Here is a 9,467-nt window from a genome sequence, read left to right as displayed (position 1 = left end):
TCACCTCTACCTCCACCTCCACCTCCACCATCACCTCCATCTCTACCTTCACCTCCACCTCCATCTCCACCTTCATCTCCACCTCCATCTCCACCATCACCTCCACCATCACCTCCACCATCACCTCAACCTCCACCTCCACCTCCATCTCCACCTCCACCTCCACCTCCACCATCACCTCCATCTCTACCTTCTCCTCCACCTCCATCTCCACCTCCACCTCCACCATCACCTCCACCATCACCTCCATCACCTCCACCTCCACCATCACCACCACCTCCACCTCCACCTCCACCATCACCTCCATCACCTCCACCTCCACCATCACCTCCACCTCCACCAACACCTCCACCTCCACCTCCACCATCACTTCCACCATCACCTCCACCATCACCTCCACCATCACCTCCACCTCCACCATCACCTCCACCTCCACCATCACCTCCACCTCCATCTCCACCTCCATCTCCACCTCCACCTCCACCATCACCTCCACCCTCACCATCACCTCCACCTCCACCTCCATCACCTCCACTTCCATCACCTTCACTTTCACTTCCATCACCTCCACTTCCATCACCTCTACTTCCATCACCTCCACTATCGTTACCTCCACTTTTATCACCACCACACCTTCCACCAGCCACTGCGCCTCCACTCCCACCACTCCCACCGTCTGCACTACAACCGGGTGTCGGGCACTGTTCCAGCTGCTGCAGGCACAGCGGTAAACGGAGCAGACACACATCTGCCCTCATAGAACGTGTGCTCTCAGGAACCATATGGCCCCTTTTCTTATCATTTCACCGAGAGGTCACAATGGAAGGTAGCAGATCAGAGCGAGTATTTTAAACAGTGATATGTGTGTTGCTCTGGAGTCGAGGCAGGCACGGCTATTTGGCTTACATTATCTTTTATCTTTATTGATTTCGTACTTTCTCTGCTTCACTAGCTCTGGCCCCGTTTCCCCGCAGCTGTCATTGCTCTGGGAGTTTTCACTGGCACAGGACAGCTCACAGCTGAGCCTGCAGCCTCTATTGTCACAATTCCTTGACCAGCAGAATAGGAGGAAACTCTACCTGACAGGACCCCTTGCAGAGGCTCAGCGTCAGTTCCCCCTAAGCATCCTCCCCGGTCCAGAGGAGCAAATATCCCCGCTGCATCATTAACGTTATACCTCCAGATGCTGTCTGCTCTCTCAATTTCTCCCCTGAAGCCCTGTACCACAGTGACTTGACTTCTCTCCTGGTTCTTGACAGAAGAGGTTTTCTGTAGGAATAGAAACCAATGACCTTATTAACTGGAAAAGAGAGAGAGAGAGTTTCAGTTCGGGCCAGATATATTACATAAGTGAGCAAGCCATAAAATCGAACAATTTGCTGTCATTTTGTTCCATCTAGAATCTGAAGAGAAAAATGGCAATAAAAATTTTTGTAACTCTAGATTTTTGTCACCTAGTTTAATTAGTGCCCTTTGCTCAGGGAGATAGATGGGTATGCGATTTAGCGATGTAGTTGAATGGAAATGACAGGTAACTTAGTAAGACTATTTGGGCTTGAAACTGGGGAGGCGTCTCAGGAAGCATTAAACCCAGGCCCCTCATTTTATAAGATGAGTAAACTGAGGCAGAGAAGAAAGGGTTCCATGGTGCAAGTGGCGAGTCCGAGGTGGCAGAGCCTGGGGACACGTTACCTTGCAGTCCGGGGCTGTTCCGTGAATGTGGAGGCAGGCCGTAGTGGGTCTGGCCAGTAGCACCTGGGGACCCATTCTGGGTTTTGCCTCAACAACAACCTAGCTGAAAGCAGGGCCTCGTATTGTCCCAGCGGGACTGCACTAGCCACTGCCCAGGGTCTCCATGTGTGCACGATAGACACGACCTGGTAACTGAACCGCTTGGGCAGCGGAGGGCCAGACGGTTTGGGGGTGAGCAACTCCCCCCCCCCAAGGCAACTCTTATCTTGTTCAACTGAAAGAGCCCCACAGCAGAGAGGTTCTCCCCGCTCTGACACGAACCCGCACTGTCCTTGCAGCCTTTCGAGTGGGTAATCAGACAATCAGGCGGGCCCTTCCTCTTCTCCCGCTGACCTTATGCCATCTCAGCCCGTGTGTGTTGTTTGCGAGTTTATCCCCCACTCTGGCGCCTGGCAGAGCAGGGTCCTGCCGAGGAGGACCTCACAGGCTGCACGCTTCGCCTCTCACCTTTCGTTTTCTAACTGCCCGCCAGAATCGTATCTGCTCCTAACTACTTCATAGGTCTCTAGGGGAAACTGGGGGGGGATCGGCAGGCGGCACTTTCCTGCGGACGAGGTCCTTGAGATGAAAGCGTTTGACAGTTTGGAGTGTTCGGGGTTTGCTCTCCATGTGTGACGCCCACTCGGTGAGAAAGGCTCCCTCGTTGGCGCGCTCGTTCCGGGCTTATCGCACATTCAGTGCTCCATAAAGGTTGACTTGAAAGCTTTTCATTTAAAACCCAATTCATATGAATTAGTGTACTACTCAAAATGTCAGGCTGCTAATAGGACATACAGAGCAACTGGAAATTGAAATAAGTGCATTTTAATAGAGCTCAGAATTAGGATTTCCTCTATCCGTTTGACGTAGTATCACAATCATAATTGAGGGTACATTTTTTTTTCCTGTTGGCATTTAATGACTCTCTATTCAGAATTATCAATCATCCTGAATTTGTTATGCCATTTTTCAGACCTAAAATGGCAAAAAAGAAAAAAAAAAAAAAACCAATGCTCTCTAATTGTGATATGGACGCATAAGATTATATCACCAAATGCAGATTAAGAGAAGAAATGAGTGGATTTATGATTATTCAATTGAAACTTCCTCAACCAAGTACCAATAAGATCCCATCTCCCATCTAATTATGGCAATATAATATAGTAGTTATTTTCTTATGTTTTTATTTTATTTGAGAAAATTTTTAATTGTTTTTTTTTTTACTCTCTAAAAAAGTGGGTTAATTCATTATTGACCAGCTACTTTGAGAGATTTTAATAAATGTGAGTCCTTCTCCAAATTGCAAGCCAAAATGTGTTTGGCTCACTTTAATATGTTTTTCAAAAGTAGAGGAAATATCAAAGTCGCTCTTGTTCTCCAGTCCAACTGTGTTTGCACACTTGGCTCCGACACGAGGGTCTCAAAGATAAAATAGTACAAGAGTCAGAAGCATTGCCCCCCTCAAAAAAAAAAAAAAAAAAAAAAAGGAAGCATCTTATTCTGGATTATGAGGAAGTCAAACTATTTTGTTTATAATTACCATCATGATCAGTGTATAATATAAAAGTGGAATTTTGTTTTGTTATTGCAGATTTCTTATCCAGAAACTCTATAATAAATCAGTGACAGAATTATCGACAGCTCATACAGGTTCATAAATTCTTTCCGAATGTGACAATTTCTCTTCATAACCAGAAGGGGGCAGTCAGATTCCATGATTAAGACGCAATCTCCATTCCCCTGGAAAACAAAATTTTCAATAAAATTTTCAGTGATTGAAAGGCAGTTTCCTTTAATAGCATTAAAGGGTATTTAGAACTACCTGAAGATTTTTCTCTTTTGTTAAAAACCAAAAAACAAACCTGTGTGGGTAGATACTTTTCAGAAAGGGATGAAATGATGATACAAGTTGCAACTGTACATTTCACTCATTCATACATTGTTTCTGTTCCTATCAGCCTTCTTCAACTGTTGTCTAGTGCATAGGGGAGGGGGCACATCTTATCCTGCAGATGGCCCTCCTACTTCATAACTTTGTGACATTTTCCAAGTAAAAAAAAATATATCTTACAAAGCAAAGAATACTCATCAACACTCCTCATCCAATCAAGAAAAGACAGAGAGAGAATGAGGGAAAAATAAAAAGATTCACAACTGAAACACAGAGATCATCTGCCAGAGGAACTTAGTATTCCAAACAGTTCTAGCAGCACTTACTAGCTTTGAGAAAAAAAATTACACTTTTAAACCAACTCTGAGTCAAACAATGTAAGGAGAGTGTAACAGTTTTCCTCCTGATAGATTTTCTATAAACTGCTAAGTGAAAATAAACATAGAGCTAAACACAAACTATCACAAACATTTCTGCCATCTTTTTCTCTTCTTCATTAGCAATAACTCCAAACACTTGAAAGCCACTAATTTTACTAAAGATAGAAAACCTGGAATGTTTGTGTGTGTGTGTGTGTGTGTGTGTGTGTATATATCTCCTTATTTTTCCCAAGCTTCCTTCACAAATTTAATTTAAAATAATTTAAACATAAAACAAAGAGTTGGTTCTAGGGAGCTAGTTCCAAGAGAAATACAGCAAGAGTTAGCTCTATACCTGGGTATTTATTTTGTCTATATTTAAAATTTTCCCTTTGTGCAAACAGTGCTTCTAACACCATTTTTAGATGATTGTACATGGAATCAGAACTATTATCTTACTGAGACAAATGTGTGTGTGTGTGTGTGTGTGTGCATATGTATGTTATACAAACATACCATATTGCTCTGTTAGTTCCTGCCAGCCACTTGTCTACCAATAGCTTTCTCGGGGGCTGTGGAATTCCGCAGTTCTGCACAGGCTCTTCCTGGGGCTTGTGGATTGACTGCTCGCCCAGGTGATTTGACACCTGATCTGTCCCCCAGGCTATCCCCTTCTCCCTGGCCCTCCCCCCCCCCCCCCCCCCCCCCGTTCCTGGAGAGGCTGCCTCTGAAATCTGACAGTGACCTTGCTCAGCAGTCCCCTTGGGCTGCCTTAGCCATGCCTTTCCCAGAAGAGGTGCGGGACCATGCCAAGTCATGCTGCCTGCCGCAAAGCCGGGGTCGGGGAGGAGGAAGGAGAAGGGGACAGCTGGCCAGGCCACTTGGGCGACATATAAACAAACTTCAGCGCTGTTTCTCAAGCACTTTGTCCTGGAGAGGGGAGGCGGGTGCTGGCTGTGTCAGGGACTCGTTGATGCTCCGTGTAAACCTTGGGGAGAGCTGCTATGGAAGGACCGATTTGGTTTGGAAGATGATTTCCATCAGCTACTTTTAAAAGATACGTACCATGTACCGTTTCAGCACAAAGCTCGAGCCCCTTAGAGTTGCACTAGGGAATTAAGAAAAGGCATGTATTTTAATGCCTTATGAATAGGAGTCACTGATAAAAGGGGCTCTTGTTACCCCTGCTACATTTAAATGTGAAAAGCTGCAGCTTCTAGTGGGGAGGGGGGAGGGGGAGTGGAGAAGAGATATATTATTTTCATAGGGCTTTAATCTTCAGACTACACTGAAACCATAGAATACCATTGGCCATCCATTTATCTGCAGCTCTCTAATCACGCTGAGATCTGTATGATTATGGGGAGGAGAGAGGCAAGGGACCAGGAGGCAGAGAAAGGGGTTGTGGGAGCAGGGAAGCTGGCCATTTTCATCTGCATGTATGTTTTGAACCTCAGATCAAAACGCCCGGGCACTAGACTATTTTCTCCTTCCCTTATATGCATTAACCCTTTAAACTTTTAAAGTGCTAGCCAGTTAAAGAGTTTGATGCGACAAAGCTGTCTTTGGAGCATGGGCTTAGCAATGACCCCTGAGAGTAAGATGACCACTGAGACCTCATTAGAAATGTAGACCATACGTGTGTGTGGCCGAGGATGTGTGTGTGTGTGTGTGTGTGTGTGCGTGTGTGTGTGTGTGTGTGTATTATGAAAGAGACTTTCTTTCTACATTTCAGAGGTAGCATATTTCAGGTAGGATCCAAGAGGTGTCATGAATTCAGCAGAGAAAGGCTCTTTCTGCAAGTTTTATTGCCATATGAAGCTGATGATATAAATGAAGCCCAGACTATTAAACTAGCAGGTCTTTGCCAAATGCTGTCAGTGTTTGAAGAGATATGAGCAAAGGCTGTATGGACAGCCTATGAATGAATGAATGAATGAATGGAATCTGGATATCATTTTTCTTTTCCACGTTGTCATTTCTTTTTTCTTCTTTTCCATGAGAGAAGAGGGGAGACGGAGAGACAGATTCCTGCATATATCCTGACCGGGATCCACCTGGAAACCCCCTTCAGGGGCCGATGCTCTGCCCATCTTGGGCCATGCTTGCAACCGAGCTATTTTTAGTGCTGAGGTGGAGGCTCCATGGAGCCATCCTCAGTGCACATGGCCGATGTGCTCCAGCTAGTTGAGCCATAGCTGTGGGAGCGAGAGGGGGAAAGAGAGAGATAGAGAAAGGGAGAGGATGAAGCAGATGGTTGCCTCTCCTGTGTGCCCTGACCAGGATTCAAAACTGGGACAGCCACACACCAGGCTGACACTCTACCACAGAGCTAACTGGCCAGGGCCAGGTTGTCATTTTATAACTTGGTTTTGTTTATTCTGATCTTTGACTTCTTGAACTCGATCACTAATTTTTCTCTGTATGTTTGACCTCTGAGGATTCTAACATACTTCTTGAAAAGTCTAGGATGTTGCTTCAGGATATTATAAGGATATCTTTTTGATAAGAATTCACCTCCTTGCTGAAATCCACTTTTACTTTCTCTAATTTTTCTTAATATTACCACTTTCAAGAAGTGAAAGGATTAAAAACACACTGGGTAGTGATAAATCGGTAGCTCTTGCCTAGTTTATAATTAAGGGGAACTCTCATTAGAGGAGAGTTTGACAGCTCCAGCCCACATGCTCAGAAACGTGCATCAGAATGAAACCGATGAGTCTTTGGAAGCCCGAGCACAGCCCCAGTGCCTTTACATGTGCTCTCCTGGTGGACAGGCTGGTGGCGGCTCCTCCAGCAAACAAGGGGGACGGAAGAGAAGGGAGAGCAGAGCACGTCCTTAGCTGCCCTGCCATGCATCAGGGAAGCAGGATGGGCAGCACGATGCCAGCTCCCAGGCTCAGCCAGGCCTGCGGCCCAGAGCCACGCTACATACCTCTCCCACCTGCCCGACGGTGCCGTTAACCAGACGGGAGGCCTCGCCGGTCTGGGACACCCTGCTCTCAGGGCCCTGAGTGGTCAAGTCAAGGCGGTCTGGGACACCCTGCTCTCAGGGCCCTGAGTGGTCAAGTCAAGGCGGTCTGGCAGAACAGTGTGGGGTGCTGGATAAAGCTACCTTGCCATGCTGGTCACAGCAGATGGACATGCCCTGCCTGCTCACGCACGGCCACATTGCTAATGATGGGCTTGGGCGGCAGCTCTAGGGTGCAGGCAGCATTTAGATTTCCTGATCCAACTTCCTTCGCTTTAAATAAAATGCCAACAGACCCGCTGTAGCAGGCGCCCCTGCAAAGCACGCAGAGGAGGCAGACAGTGAGCAGGAGACTGAGCGGGCACACAGCCCGTGACACACCCGGGCCAGAGCCGGTCGGACGGTTGGAGGGAATCCGATGGCGGCAGTGGCAGCGGGGACAAAGTTGTGGGGCTCGCGGGCCCGCCACCCCTCCCAGCTCTTCTCTAGCCACCGACCGACCGGCCCAGGGGCCATTGTGCCCAGCCAGCCCCACATCTCCGCCCGCCTCTGAAACCTGGCTTCCTTTCTTCCCTTCCCCCCAACCCACTTCTGCTTTTTTTTTTTTTTTTTCCAACTTGGCTATGGAACATTAGGTTTGACGAAGGGAAAGCGATTTAACATCTTTTAACTGAGGGAGGCTGCTTTTCATTTGAGACCAAATGGCTCATTTTTACCTTTTTAGCTCCTGGAAGAGGAGAAAGTGAGAGGTCAGCCCGGCATCACCATGGTAACCCACACAGCTCGGGGCTGGCGCAGATGAGGGGAGACGATAATGGCAGGGAAGTTTCCCTTGCTTACTCGGCGTTTTTCCTCCCTGCTCAGGGATGTGCCTGGCTGTCGGAAAAACAATTCCGCCTTTTTTTAAGTTTCAAAACATTGCTGCTAAATTGTCCAGCCCACAGCCCCTGACCTTATGCAGATCAGCGTGGCTTTGGGTGTGTTTGGGGTTGAGACCATGGTAACCCTCACTCATCAGTGCCCTGAGTGAGGGCATGATCATGAGCCCTGCCCTAGGGGAGGGGGTTGTCTTTCAATCAAGGTTCCAGCTCCCGAGTTTTAATAGCCTGAAGCGTTAATGAAGAGAGACTCTGGCCCTGATGTCAGATCTCAGCATCAAGAGCCACCCCCCCTCCCCCCTCAACCCCCACACCTGACACCTCCCCCTCCCCCCCAATCCCCACACCTGACACCTCCCCCTTCCCCCCAGCCCCCACACCTGACACCTCCCCCCCCACCAACCCCCATACCTGACACCTCCCCCTCCCCCCCACCAACCCCCACACCTGACACCGCCCCCTCCCCCCAACCCCCACACCTGACACCGCCCCCTCCCCCCCAACCCCCACACCTGACACCGCCCCCTCCCCCCCAACCCCCACACCTGACACCGCCCCCTCCCCCCAACCCCCTCACCTGACACCTCCCCCTCCCCCCACCAACCCCCTCACCTGACACCGCCCCCTCCCCCCCACCAACCCCCTCACCTGACACCGCCCCCTCCCCCCCAGCCCCACACCTGACACCGCCCCCTCCCCCCCAGCCCCACACCTGACACGGCCCCCTCCCCCCAGCCCCACACCTGACACCTCCCCCTCCCCCCTAACCCCCATACCTGACACTGCCCCCTTCCCCCCACCAACCCCCTCACCTGACACTTCCGTGGAGCTGGCTGTGAGGAACATCTTGATCCTGCTCCAGTTCAGAGCTAGCACAGAGGAAAGAGGAAAAGAGAAATCAACATGCCAAATGTTCTGGAAAGGGCAGATGAAACCCCGCAGGGCCACCGGGCCGGGCGGGAAGGAATCCCCATGACCTTGGAGCACAGGGACGCACACTTGGGGCACATTTCTCCCCCCAGCTCTCTACCCCTCGTGCCCCCTGGCGCACGGGGAAATAGCGAATATTCCCTGGGAGACCCATGGGTGCCAGGCATTGAGTTAGGTACCGTGTTATAGCCTCACAGTGATCCTCATAGTGAGCTTTCAATCTTATAATCTCTGTTTTACAAATTCAAAAAATAAAGCTCAGGGGGTCGAGCGATGTGTCCAGGGTCGCAGACCCCAAGCTGGGCTCCGTCCGTGTCTCAGGGCAGGCTCTTTCTCCAGACTGGTTAACACTACCCGGTGCATGAAGAATAATGACGTTGCCTCCGAAGACAGGACTTGGTGCTTCGGCTCAGTAGTTAGTCACTTAGTTGCCATGGACTATCAACTGTCTGCTGGGTTTTCAGTGAGATTCTAGACGCCCTCTCTTCCTCGAGGAACACAGGAAGAGATGTGCGCGCGCTTCTCTGCTAACTCGGGTTGCATGGCTTCATTCTCGGTCGTGTGAACTTGGAGCTTCAACATTTTCATCTATGAGATGAGGGTGTTGATGTTACTGCAGAGGCTGTGGTGAGCATCAAGGGAGGAGGACTTAGCCAGCTTCCTAACAGGGCTCCGGGTCCCTACGAGGAGCTGCTCGGTAAATACCA

This window comes from Saccopteryx bilineata, chromosome 7 (genome assembly GCF_036850765.1).
Source record: "Saccopteryx bilineata isolate mSacBil1 chromosome 7, mSacBil1_pri_phased_curated, whole genome shotgun sequence".
Taxonomy (NCBI): Eukaryota; Metazoa; Chordata; class Mammalia; order Chiroptera; family Emballonuridae; genus Saccopteryx; species Saccopteryx bilineata.
Note: the sequence above shows the minus strand (reverse complement) of the source record.